Source organism: Nicotiana tabacum, chromosome 1 (assembly GCF_000715075.1).
Source record: "Nicotiana tabacum cultivar K326 chromosome 1, ASM71507v2, whole genome shotgun sequence".
NCBI classification, from domain to species: domain Eukaryota; kingdom Viridiplantae; phylum Streptophyta; class Magnoliopsida; order Solanales; family Solanaceae; genus Nicotiana; species Nicotiana tabacum.
The window spans coordinates 168,406,283-168,420,810 of NC_134080.1; positions in this window are offsets into that span (position 1 = coordinate 168,406,283).

The window sequence follows — 14,528 nt, forward strand, 5'->3', positions numbered from 1 at the left end:
AGCTGGTGCAGACCGGAACGCCATGTTCTATAACATTAAAGGAGGCGCAAGGCATGAGTCCTTTGTTCAGACGACCGCGAACATACTGCATGAAGGCAGTGTCGTCCCCCCTTCGCCAAAGGATGAAATCCCCCGCAAGGGATAGAATTAATATCGTCGGTAGGGAGCAACATGCGGCAAAGGGAAGGTTCGTTCACATAACATATTACCGGCACCAATATCTCCACTCTCAAAAGTGTCAAAGGGTAATAAAACCATGTCTTCGGCAAGCCCGATTAAACACAGCAGAGGGTTGTACAAGAGTCCTCGCTCCAAAATAGCAGGGGCATATCAGGCCTCAGAACATTGCCTGTGCACCCCGCAATAAGGTAATACCACCTCCCTCGTTCGTTATTTTACACTAACCCATATGAAAATACCTGGTCAGGGCGTTCAGAAGTGTTAACCCTACCCGAAGATCCCAAAGCCTTAATGGCACCCGTCGCACTCTTTCCCCTCAGCTGAGCTTTCTCCTCGAAGAGGGTCTCGCCAACAAGGTTCTTAGCGGGGTAACGTACCTCCTAAGGAGGATCCTACAAGCTTGTAGGGCTTCTTTTGCAATCAACCTCGAACGATAGAAGGTACCCCCCTTGAAGATGTCGTCCACTCGGAAGGGCCGGGGAACGACAGACTATGTTACCATAGGAAACAATGTACCGAGCCAAACGGTCAAAAGAGCCGTGCCCGCACAGGCCGAGCTCACGGCAACGAAACAACATGTACTTACATTAAGCAATCAAAGAATATCTTTCGCCAAAAGCATCTCGTACTCCAAAGAAAATTCAGCATACTCACGACAAGGATCCCTCCATCGAGTACGTCACAAAATACTCGGAGACTTAGCGTCAACAATTTGATACCCACATGACGTCAGGGTCGGAACTCCGCGCTCGTAAGGCATCAAAGAGGCAATTCCTAGCTCACAAGTAATGGCTTTCAAGTCTAAACAAACTCGAAGATTCGGAGACTGTCATCAATCACCATTCACTGAAAAACCGGAGGCCGTAAGACCCCGAGTGGGCAAACTTGGTCTAGGCAGATCTATTTTACATAACAACAGAAAACTATAAGACCTCAACATGCATGAAAAACTGTAAGAGCTCAACAGGCATGAATAAACTGTAAGACCTCAACAGGCATGAAAATTTTGTAAGACCTTACTATAGGCATAAAACTCAATCCTGAAGTTTAGGCTATGTCTCGGATTTGTAAGACTCCTGAAAGGGCATACCCTCGATGCAATCGCCTAAACTATCACTCGGGATAAAAAATGGCTCTAGCCAAACACATATGACTACAGTTAAAATGGCTGCACCAGCCAAATTAATGCGACTCGAGGACGCCCGCCCTTCGCTAAAAAAATCATAGGTCATTACGTCGAATCTACTTTGAAAAGAATAGGTTAAAACAGGCTACCCTTGACAGGAAAATGAGCTTTGACCATGTCAGCTCCAAATCACAAGGCTTCGATCTACTCTGCTTATGAGCTAAACCGTCCGAGGTGCTCGAGCATTGGCACTAACGACATGAAATCGAGGTTCTTCTGAACCAATGACGGTTCAGGAAAAATCATTTCAAAAGTCCATAACGAGAGGAAAACAAAGCCTATATATGCCCATGATCAAAAGCATAAGAGCCATTGTCGCTAGCCAAACGAGCCTCAGTGCCACACACTAAAAGGTTGCAAGAGTCGTAAGCTGATTCGGAGATCGGATCTAAAATAGTTAACTATACATGCCTAAGTGCACAGCGTAAGAGCCATCGTCGCAAGCTCCACGAACCTCAGGGCCACATACTTAAATGGTCGCTTCGACCCAAGACGTAAGAACCGTAGTCGCCAGTACAAAAAAAATAAGAAAAACTTGAGGGTCAATTAAGCTCGAGTCGCAACCCGACTCGGAGACAGAACCAAAAATAGTTAAAATACAAATGCCCAAGGCCAAGGCGTTAGAGCCATTGTCGTCCACTCATGCAGGAACAAAAGATTGAAGGTCAAGTAGGCTCAAGTCAAAACCTAACTCGGAGACTAAACCAAAAACATCAAAGCAAAGCATAAGAGCTCTAACGCCAGCTTGCATTAAAAGCCGCATTTAACCGAGCATGAAAGAGCCTCCGGGCTTGCCTGATGAGCTCCGAAATCGTATTACGAATCTAAGGGTTCTCGCCAAACTCCGAAACCAGCCCACCTGGTCAAAAGCAAAGCAGAAAGGGATACGTAAGAGATAAAGCTACAGGTTTTCTTTTATTAACATACGCAAAAGGTACGTTCTCCATCTACAAACACGCTCTGCGAATAACGCGTACAAAACGGCAAAATCTACGCTCCACTTCAGAAGGCTATAGCCTACCAGCCCCATGTTCACTCTCCGTGGCATAGGCAAGAACTGACCGAGCATCACGCTCGTCCGCCCTCGCTCGAGCCAGCTTTTCCAAGAGAATAAAACCCCTGGCGTTGATCTTTTTAAGTACCTCACTTCAAGATCTGCAATGAATATATTCCTCAATCCTTTTTTCACGATTGAGTGCCCTCTTCAACTCATCTTGGGAATCAGTAGCATCGTTCAAATGAATCTCAATCTCCTGATTAGCCTTAGTCCGAGTCAATGTTGCTTAAGCCCGAGCACCGACGATTTCAGCCCTGACCTTTCAAAGTTCGGACTTGAGGTCCGCGATCATATCCTCTTGAACTGAAGTGTTGTCACGAACCAAGCGGAGTTGGGCCCCGAAGGCGTGAACTTTAGCCAAGGCACCTTCTCCTCTGAAGCTTGATCTTGTACCTGAGCTCTTAGTTCGCCACAGTCATTCCTAACTCAGTCAGCCTCACCCCTAAGTTACTCTAGAGCCTCCATCTTTTTATGCAAATAGGATAGGCAAAAAGATTGACCTTAAGGGTTAAAAAAGTGAAATGCGTACTATGAGAGGTTACCTTCTCCATTAAATAGCTCTCGTAATTCGAGCTCCGATACGCCTCATATCACCAGTGCATCCACTAAACCTCCTTATCCTTGTAGAGAAGCCTATGGGACCTACCCTTATCAGAGCTTTCCGAAGCCAATCCCCATGATATAGTAGCTCAGACCTGAGCCTATCAAAGGTCTGCAGAAGAAAAACTCGATAAGGAAGTGAAGACACGAGATGCGGGAGGACTATGCTGAAACTCATCGCGAAGTGAAGAAAAACTCGATAAGGAAGGGAAGACACGAGATACGGGAGGACTACGCCAAAACTCACCGGAAGTGAAGTCGGCGGAATTCCTTGAAGGCCGAACACAATCCTGTTGGTCCAGCCCCCTCGGTTCTGGAAGAAGTAACCTTGGTCGAAGCATGATCACTTGAAGGAACCACCGCTCCGGAACCAAAGTCTTTAGGAACAGCAAGTTCAGGCAATGTTTTCTCCATGAAGACACGGACCCATTTAGCCCCGTTAAAAGCTCCGTCGCACTGCGAGTGCATATCCCGTTTATCACCATCGTCCCTTAGCTCAGAAGTCGACAACTCCTCCCTCTCTCTGGAGGAGCACAACCTCGCCCTGGGGACCTTCCAATACCTACGACGGCAATGCCAATACAAAAGAAAGAGGAAAATGTCATCTCAAATATACGAAGACCAAGGTAAAAGCAGCGTACACACATACCTTAGTATTTTGCCTCCCATGTGCCCCGGGACACAGCTCGCCACCTACGCTCATCGCAAGTCAAATGGGTCGCCAACCTCCGAACCCAGCTGGGCAAATCGGGAACTTCGCCTAGCGCCCACAAAGTTGCTGCAGGAAAGGAGAAAACACAATTACCAAACTTATTTTCGCTATAGAGAATCTAAGAAAGCACAAGACACTTCACTCACGCTCATAATTCCATCCCTCGGGAAATGGCATGAGCTCCAAGGGGATAATGTCAGTCGTCCGGACCCGGACGAATTGACTGACCCACTCTCGATCCCCATCTTCCTTGTCATCAACAGCAAAGGGCGTGGATGAACGACACCATAGGGTTAGCAGGCCTCGATAATGAAAGGGCCGGTACAGCCTAGCGAGGTGACTATGCATGAATTCAAGCCTAGCCTTCTCCACAAAAAATCTCATCATCAGCACTACTCGCCAAAATGATGGATGTATCTATGCCAAAAGAACCCGATACTTCAGGCAGAAATCAAGCACGACCCTATCAAGGGGGCCTAGTGCGAATGGGTATAAGTATACGTTCAGGAATCCATCAGCAGGGTCCATAATACTCTCATCTGGGGAAAGCGCCTACAACGCTACCCCCTCGCCCCATCGGCAGTCTATCCTCACCATTTCCAGATGTCCCTCTCTTATCAAAGACATAGACTTTCGAGTGTACTCCCATGGATCCTGAGCACTGGAAGTGGAACTCTCCCCTTCATGTCGGGCAGGCCCTGAAGTAGTAGTCATAACTATGGCAGAATTGACAAACTGAAATAGGGACCTACACCAACACTTTTTGCTCTTAAGGTAACGAAGGACTCGATGCCAAGGCGGAAGGATAGCTATCTAACATAATGGGGTCCTCTAAATAAGTAAGATCCACCCTATGTATATGTGGGAAATAGCAACGATTTGCCTGCCCATGATAAGCCCCGGGAAGCCAACGACCACAGTACGAATCCCGAGGTGGTACCCGACCCCAGAGATCTTTGTCAAGAAACATTTAGGCCACATAGGGTCAGTGACATCATCTCCAGTTCTGAGGTGGTACTGGACCTCGAAGTCTTCCCTCAAGGAGAAAATAAGCACTTCGAGCTCCGTCCACGAGGGCTCGACCTCAGGAAGTCGCCTAAGTACTATTGATACTCAAATTTTCCCTATATATTTTAAATATGCATAAATACCATTAAAATATCATATATATGCATATATAAGTATGCACAAGATTTTATAATTTTTTCCATAATTTTAAGGGTCTAAATTGATTTATTTTCTCCCCTTTTATACATAAAATCCCCATTAATTATTTCTAAAATTATTGTTATGATAATTTATTTATTTTATTTCTATACTTATGCCATAATATGTCTAATATAATTTTTATGCATTTTTATAATTACATTTAGTATTTTTAAGCTAAATTGCGTATAATTGCAATGTTAGCCCATTTTAAGGTGTAATTATATTTTATATGCGTAAAATTGGTCCTTATATTTTTAAAATGATAATTATGTATTTAAATTATTTTATCACATAAAATAATTTTCCAGAAATTACTTACTATTTATTATAAATTAAAATAAGAAAAACTAGCTATTTAAATCATAGCTGGATTTGGCTTCCAATTTTAGCCTAAATCTAACCCAATCCCAGCCCAATTTCCTACCCAATTAACCCGACCCAGACCCTATAAACTCCTACCCAAACCCGGAACCCATCTACCCGGTCAAATCATGACCGTTGATCTCCCAGATCAACGGTCCAAATAAGCCCTTTCCTTTTTTAATTCATACGACCCCCTAACCCTAGGTCATTTATAAAATTTGTCGCCTTCAGATGCTCTTGTCTCTCTCTTCTCTCTCAACCTAATCCTAATCCCCTTCATTTGCCGCCTCCTTCTCTGGTCATCTCCTGTGACTGCCTTTCAACCCCCAAGACTCCAATGGGTCCTCCATCGCCTTGCTCATCATCTCTGAGGCCTTCAAAGGTCCTGACCCATGCCGATTTGGATCTAGGGCTTCTTTTTCTGTTTTTCATGGCTTCTCCGGTGTGATTTTGTGCAAAATCACACCATATATGTTAAGATCCTTGAAGTTTACAACATGTTCTTCCGTTTTTATTTCGGTTTCCTTTAAAACCCTAACTCTCATTTGAATCTCTTAGATCTGTGCTATTTTTAACAGTTTAAGTTTGTTTCTTCCTATGTTTTGCCCTATTCTTGAACCTTTTCTAAAAGATCCTCACCTTTAAACTGTTTTACTCTCTTTAAAATTAGTGTTTCTCGTTGTTTCTTCTACACTTGTTTAACCGATTTTTCTTTATGTTTAAACCTCTTTCCTCGCATATCTTGATTGATTTTATGATCTTAATGCTTTTTCAAATCGACTATGTTAAAAGCCCTAATTTCTTAGATCTTGTTTGTTTTGTTCTGTGTGTTAGCCAGACTACTTGATTTTTGTTAAGTTTCTGTTGGTTACCATGCTTCGAATGGGTTGTCTACTGAGTCTTTAGCCTATTTGTATCACCTTTGTGTGATTGTTATTCATCTTGATTTGTTCATCTCTTTATTCTTTCTATCGATATGTCTGACCTTGCTTGTTTGCTACGTCTGTTCGTTCTTCTCTATTTATAAGCTGCAATATAGAATCATGACCCTCTCTTGGTTTGATTTTGATTTCCTTATTTGATGGTTCGATTGAAAGGTTTTCATTTAAAACCCTAAAGTTCTACTCGTCTATTTAAATTGATTGATTTCATTACCTTATCTGCTATGGTACTTTATTTTACTGAGTCATTTCCTTAATTGAGGTTTTCTGAAGTTAGTCCTAATTGACTACCCTATGCTTAGTGAACCTTGATTCTTTCCTTATTAGTTATGTACTGATTTTCATTTTCTTGCCTTATATGCTGCAGTTTCTTACCGTTTGAATTAACTCCCTTAACTTAAGGGAATACTTCCTTGATTTTCTAATTGATTGATTCTGAGTTCCTCAATTATTATGCTACTATGATTCTTACCTTATTTTACGACCTATTTTTAACATTAAGTACTCCAGTCTTTCATTAACACACAGACGAACACTTGGGTTCAAAAACTACCTCTCTTACTAAAATCTCTACTTTCTGTCTCTCTCTTTTGTGCTATTTGATACTTTTAGCCGAGTTCAAGCCAAGGCTAATCATTTGTGCTCTCTTGTTCTCTCGTTGTGCTTACTTTTCTCTTCACTGGTATGTCCTAGTTTCAATTTAAAGTTCCAACAGCAACATGTTTCTCTTATTGTTTCAATTTCTCTTATTTCTAGTTTGTTTCTACTTGTGGTTCTGTTGTGAAACTAGTAGTTAAGTTACATTATAAGCATGTTATTATGTCTCCCCTTTCCTTTAAATTAGTGTATTACCTTGTGTGTGTTTTCTGAGCATTCCTTACCAGTTGTCTCTTATTGATTGTCTCCCTACCACCCTATATCCCCAGGAATTCCCAAATCCCTATCACCCTTCTATGTGGTTCTGTCTTTCATGTCTGGTTTGTGACTATGCCAGTGTCAGCTATTTCTGAGCATGTCTAAACCAGTCCTAAGACCTTTGTTGGGCTATATATTTGCAGCGAAATGCCTATGTGTCCCCAACCCCTTGACTGCTATTTGGATTCTGTAAACTAGCTATGTGTGATCCTATCCTAAGGTGTTTGAGCTTTGTTAACTAGTCCAATCCCTTTTTCAAAAATATCTATTACTTTACTACTTACTTGCTAAACATACTTTCTAATATAGTCTTTAATAAACCTTTTTCAACTTGTGTCCTGCACTTTAACTTTACTCTTAGTCAATAAGTTTTGCCCCCTCTTGTATGTTTACTACCTTGGGATCCTCTTGAGAGCCCTCTGAACTCTGGCATACTAAGGCTGGCCTTTCCACACTGCACTGATTCAATTCTTGGTCGCTAAGTCTAGGTGTAAGCATTTACTGGGGTCCTTGAGACTCTCAGGGAACTTTGATGCACCTAGACTCTGATTTGTCTATGGAATTGAGGCTTATAAGACCATTGGAGGCTTTGAGAAACTTGGGCCTAATTGCAGGCTCCCTAGAGAATAGCTTCTTGATTTTCTATTTTATTTGTGTAATTCATTCATTGGCCTGCAATAATTTGTAAATAGATATTTGGGGTATTTAGTAAAAGGGTGGGTAGATGCATACTTAAAGGGTAATACAGGTAGAGATCCTACTCTTAGGACATTATTTTTGATGTTTGTCTGCTTGCATAAATAGAAAACATGCTCATAGATTTGCTCTTTCTGATTACTTTGTCTAATAGAAATCATGCCAATAGGATTTCACTTTAAAGTTTGTTTGCATCAAGTAGAAATCATGTTCATAAGGTTCTGCATTTAGTCATGTTAGAAACCATGTTTATAGGTTCCAAACAATCATGTCTTAAATTAGTTCAATAATAGATGCCATACCTATAAGACTCAACTCTGATTCAGTTATAATAAGTCTTTTTTTATGTTGCTGCAAATCGATTAAAACAGTAATACGCCTATATACCATGCCTATATGGATCTCTACTTGCAATTCTGTCTGATAATTTAATTTAGCCTAATAAATCAAATTCACTACGACTCGTTCATTTTTAAAACTGGTTTTATTAAGTATTAACATCTCCTGAAACAAGTTCTTTCAAAATTGCCTCAATCTTATTAGATATCATTCCTATAGGTATTAAAGGAGTCTATTTCAAAAACCTGTTTGTTTCTGCATTAACATAGGCACTAGTATTCTACATATAGGCAAGCCTTAGGGCGTTTTTTTTAAACTGCATTTCCCTAAAGCTGTCTCTGTCGCTTAGCGTTCTAACAGGCTTTTAAAAAGAGTCCCTAGGCAATCACTAGGGTATAACTTCTGGGTATAAAAGTTTGGTCTGTTTCTGCATATTCACTTAGAGATCCTGCTTTAGGACTTTGATTAATAAAAACCTTAACTGTGTTTGAGTCGTGCTGCTTGTATGTTTGTTTGATGAGGAAACTTTGAGCCTCTTAATTTCTAGGGGTATGTCTAGAACTGCCTATAGGTAGAGGTCTTAACTCCCTCTGGGACTATTAAGAAGGGATGGGTAGCAGCACGCAATAGGAATCAGTGACCAACACTCGCTTTGCATGACCAATAAGGGGAAGGGAAGGGTAGACATGGGATATGATGACTACGCGTTAATGTAAAGTGTAGCCCCTCATTGAGGAGTGTTTACTGGACATTGCGTGAGGAGTCCAAGCATGCTTATCATGTACCCTTCTCTCTTATTTGATTTTAACTGTCTATTTTTCAAGCATTTATGATTTCTTGCTTACTCTGAAAACTTACTTGTCTCTTTGTTTTCCTTTTTCTGTAACTGTCTTTTCAATTATTTAAATACTGTATTTATTTTTCCTACGTGAAAATATTGCCTACATGTTATTAATTGCTGCATAAATTATGCTCCGCATCATATTCCGCTTGTGCATCTCAAATCCTATAGCAACGCTTTAATGAGTGGTTGCGCTTTTCCTATTTACCACCCTTAAATTCGAAAGGGCTATTTGCGGTAAAACCAGTCGATCAGCGGTGCAGTCGACGATTCCGTGCCTTCCCCCTCAAGTTGTCCGCTTGAGGGTATCTGTCTAAAACCCCATAGAAGCCTTACTCTATTTAAATTGTGCATGCATCATGGTCATACCTAGTCGGATCATTTATGTTGTCTACATAATGATCCTTTAAGATAAGCCTTAGCCAGTGTCCATCGGGTTTTCAATAATCCCAATGGACGCAACCACGTTTGTTCATTCATTTGGAGAACTAAAGGCCGATATGCTGATCGTAAATGTATAAATAGTCGAGTCCGTTGGAGATGATTCTAACCCTTTTGTTTTGCAAAAAATGAGGAATGAGGTCCACAGTTTCGGCATGGTTAGCACGCCCTACTCTTGCTAGACTAGTGGAGGAGTCTTCCATCAAATTACCAAATCAATGAGTGGAAAAAGAGTGCCGCCAAAGCTAGCAAAAAGCTGAAATATCTAGAATACAGTCTGCTGGAATTGGAAGGAAAGGTGAGGAAAAGAGTCACCGACTGCCAGAACGGTGAGGGAAACGAAGGAGAACACCTAGCAAAGGCATTTTTACTGGTGAACCTACGCGAACTGGAGGATTTGATCAATAAGAGCATTCAACCCGAAGGAAGTCCTCCATGGATCAAATAGATTAGATTTACTTGCTTTTTCTTAAATGTAATAAGGCCAAGTGCTTGGAGCGACTTGTTTTATTATAATGTTAGTGTCGTTTTTGGATTCATCTACTTTTAGATTATGAAATGAAGCATTTATTGGCATTTGAAGTTCTCCAAATTTATTTGTCGCTAGGCAAACCTCGGGCACAACGAGGCTCCCAAATTAGGATATGAGTTCATATTTTGCAATATGTGTTTAAATACTGCAATCATTTCAAAATCCTCACTAACTTGTTACCTTTTTTGTTTTTGTTTTTTTTAATTATTATTCCCATCTCCTTAGGTTGGTTCATCCATACTGGCCTCATCAACATATCATAACAGATTTAGAGGCCCTCCACCTCCTCTTCCTCCAAGCAACACAAAAAGCATAGGGAAAGCAAAGATGGACGACTTAAGTGTAATATGAAAGGAAAACGATGAGAACACAGAGACCTCCGATGGTCGTAGTACTCCGGCCCCGAATGACCTAGTTTTGAGACTTGAACAAAAGATACTAGAGCTGCAAGGAGAACTTGAGCAAGTCCGCGATTTGGAAAAGTTTTCACTCAACCTCAATGTACCTGATATCCACCAACAAAACAAAAGGAACCCAACACCTCCTCAGAACCCACGAAACCAACAACCACAAAACCATATCGTACCAAATCAATACGCAACTCCACCACAAAATATCAATCCACTGCCGATACCAATTCCACCACAACAGCATCAACCAATCCCGTACCTCCAACCACCACTTACCACACTCCCCAAAATATAACGCCACTCATTCCTAATCCACAAAACTCCACCAATGACCATCACTATACCAAAGTCCCTAGCACCCATCAGAGAAAACCTATATACGTGGAAACTATAATACATTCTACCCATCTAATCTACTGTGCACCGGAATCCTCCGAAAAGGACCTGCTCATTAAGAACATGGCCGAAGAACTCAAAAGTTTAACAAGCCGAGTTCAAGGTGTGGAAGGCGATAGAGGAATAGAAGGTTTGAACTATGAAAATTTGTGCATACAACCCGATGTGGAATAGCCGGAGGGATACAAGCCTGCCAAGTTCGAAATGTTCGATGGAACAGGTGATCCTAGGGTTCACCTAACGACTTACTGTGAAAAGTTGGTTGGGGTTGGAAAAGATTAAATGATCCGAATGAAGATCTTTATGAGGAGCCTTATCGGCGACGCTTTGTCTTGGTATATCAGCCAGAATCCCAAGAAATGGTCCAATTGGGATCATGGCATCAGATTTCATGGACCGGTTCAGGTTCAACACAGTGAATGCACCGGATGTCTTCTACATTCAGAATCTCAAAAAGAAACCTACTGAGACTTTCCGCGAGTATGCTACTCGTTGGAGGTCAGAAGCAGCCAATGTCAGGTCCGCTTTAGACGAAGAGAAGATGAATAAATTCTTCGTCAGGGCACTGGATCCACAATATTATGAGAGGTTGATGGTTATCGAAAATCGCAAATTTTCGGATATCATAAAGCTCGGGGAAAGGATCAAGGAAGGAATCAAGAGCGGGATGGTAAGAAATTTCAAGGCACTGTAAGCCACGAATAAGGCACTCAAATTAGGTGACATATCGAAGAAGAGAGATGTTGTGGCAGTAATGGTGGCCCAAGGCCCAAAAACTCCACTCACATACCAAATAGCTCCACCCACATACCAGACACCTCCACCCACCTATCAAACACCTCCACCCACATACCAAACACATCCACCCACATACTAAGAATCACCACCTACATATCAGCCTTCATCTCCCACATATTCCCAACTAGCCACCGTTCATCATACCTACAATTCCAAACCATCCCACTTCCAATCACCACCAAATTGCCAAAACTATCCAAGACCAAGGCCCAACTTCGATCGCAAGCCACCCAGACAATACACCGCAATTGCTGAGCCCATCGACAAATTGTATGAAATGTTAAAGGCTGCAGGTTACATCATTCCTATTCCCACTGTGGAGCTACAAAATCCATCCCAATGGGTCAATCCGAACAAAAATTGTGCATACCACTCCGGTATGAAAGGGCAAACCACTATTGAGTGCCGAACATTGAAGGATAAGATCCAGACACTCACTGACAACAAGGTCATACAAGCGAAGGAAGATGCACCTAATGTTCGCAACAATCCCCTCCCTGATCATACAGGTGACGGTGTACATCTTATAGAAACAAATGAGGAATGGGACCCTGAGGGGTCAATCGGGCTTATCCGAGAAGGCGATGACTTTAAGGTTGCAGTTACACTTAGTCCTACCGTGGTTCAGACTCGGGCACCTATTGACGTTGAGGTAACTACTTCAGTTCCATTCGAGGTGGATGTAGATCCGCCTGCAGCCGCCTCCGCTCCATTTGACGTAGAAGTGGTCACACCTTTTACGGTGATGGTGTCAACCACACCCCCATTCAACTCAAAAGGATACCCTGGGATTGTCACTGAGGCTCGGCAAAAAGGGAAGACTAAGATAGAGGAATCTGACGTCGCACAAAGGATGAGTAGAACTGGAAGAGGCTATACCCCTGAACACCTGAGAGGTTCAAGTAAGGATGCCACTACTAGGCAGCCTGTCATTGAGACCGGTCCGGATGACCTGTGGAGGAAAGTACAAGGAAAAGATTATTCTGTTGTTGACCATCTGAACAAAGTCCCTGCTCAGATATCTATCCTGTCACTATTACAGAATTCAGAAGGACACAAGAATGCCTTGATGAAAGTACTGAGTGATTCTTATGTACCCAATAATATCACTGGCGGAAAAATGGCCAACATGGTCGGACAGGTGCCGGAGAACCATAAAATTATCTTCCACGAAGATGAGCTGCCGCCCAAAGGTCTGGTCACAATCCAGCATTGCATAATACAGTACAATTTGAAGGCAAGTTCATTGAATTCCAAGTGCTTGATATACCAGCCTCATATAATCTTTTGTTGTGATGCCCATGGGTCCATGCTGCTGGAGTTGTGCCATCCAAAATACATCAATCCATAAAATTCGAATGGAACCGTCAGGAGGTAATCATTCATGGAGATGGGGAAAACCCCATCTACACTAGTCAAACCATAACGTCCATCAGACATAGAAGAAGTCTAGGAGGGGAAACCTATCATCACATTGAACGGCTCAATGGCGTCGAGAAGGATAAGTGGTAGAGTAACAAAATAGAAATCATACTAGCATGGTCCGAATATGAACCCAGCAAACGGTTGGGAAAGAACCTCCAGGGTATCACCAAGCCGATACGGCTGAAAAATCATGGTACCACCTTTGGGCTCGGGTACTAGTATACGTGGCAAGAGTACATGGAGTAGTCACCTCCATGGTGTGGACCATAGCACCCTCTTAAGAAACCGGTACCCCGTTTGGAATAAGCTTTCCATCAGGAAGACACAATATGGGGAACCGTAGAGGAAGATGCACTAGTTGGGCTGAAGGATCTATTCTTGGAAGATAAGGACATGGATTGTTGTGCCATAATTGAGGATGAGGAGGAAGAAGGCCTCTCCATTCAGACTGTGGCAAAGGGAGTTGTTCTTAGAAATTGGACTGCCACATCATCCCGAGCCCGCCGAGTCCCTGGGTAGCTTGGCAAAATTTATAGTTGTTCTAGGCATTTAAATTTTTCAGCAATTTTTTTTTAAGATTTCTTTGTTTCAAAATAAATAATCGATCCTCCGAGCCAAGCTTTGTGTGAAAATTTTTCTTAGTTTTAATCAAATGCATTTACCCTGTATGATTATTCATTACTATTTTTATACTTTTCCCTTCTACATTGTTATTATTACTTTTCTTGATGAACCAGTGACTGTGACATGTAATGAAGCAACGAAACAAGAGAATAGTGACTCAGAGGAAGAAGACGAGATACCCAAGGAAATTATCAAAGAAGTTGAGAATTTTGATAACAAGCCTAAATCCAACTTGGACGAAACAGAAGCAGTAAATTTGGGAGATGCCGATACTGTCAAAGAGAGCCACATCAGCATTCACTTGTCACCAATAGAAAAGGAAGAGTACATCCGTTTTCTAAAGAAATTTGAGAATATCTTTGCATGGTCGTATGATGATATGACCGGTTTGAGCGCATCAATAGTAGCTCACAAGTTGCCTACCAATCCCATGTGCCTGCCAGACAAGCAGAAACTCAGAATTCAAACCAGACATGAGTCTGAATATCAAGGAGGATGTTACCAAGAAGATCAAAACCAAGGTTCTAAAGATAGTTGAGCACCCAACATGGTTAACTAACATTGTGCCATTTTCAAAAAAAGATGGGAAGGTCCGAGTATGTGTTGATTATCGGGATTAAAACAGAGCAAATCCCAAAGACGACTTCCCACTACCAAATATACATATCCTGATCGATAACTGCGCCAAACATGAACTCCAATCCTTTGTAGATTTCTTCGCAGGTTATCACTAGATCTGGATGGATGAAGAAGATGCCGCGAAGACAGCTTTTATTATGCCTTGGGGTGTATACTATTACAAGATGATGTCGTTCGGTCTGAAGAATTCAAGGGCCACTTACATGAGGGCCATGACAACCATG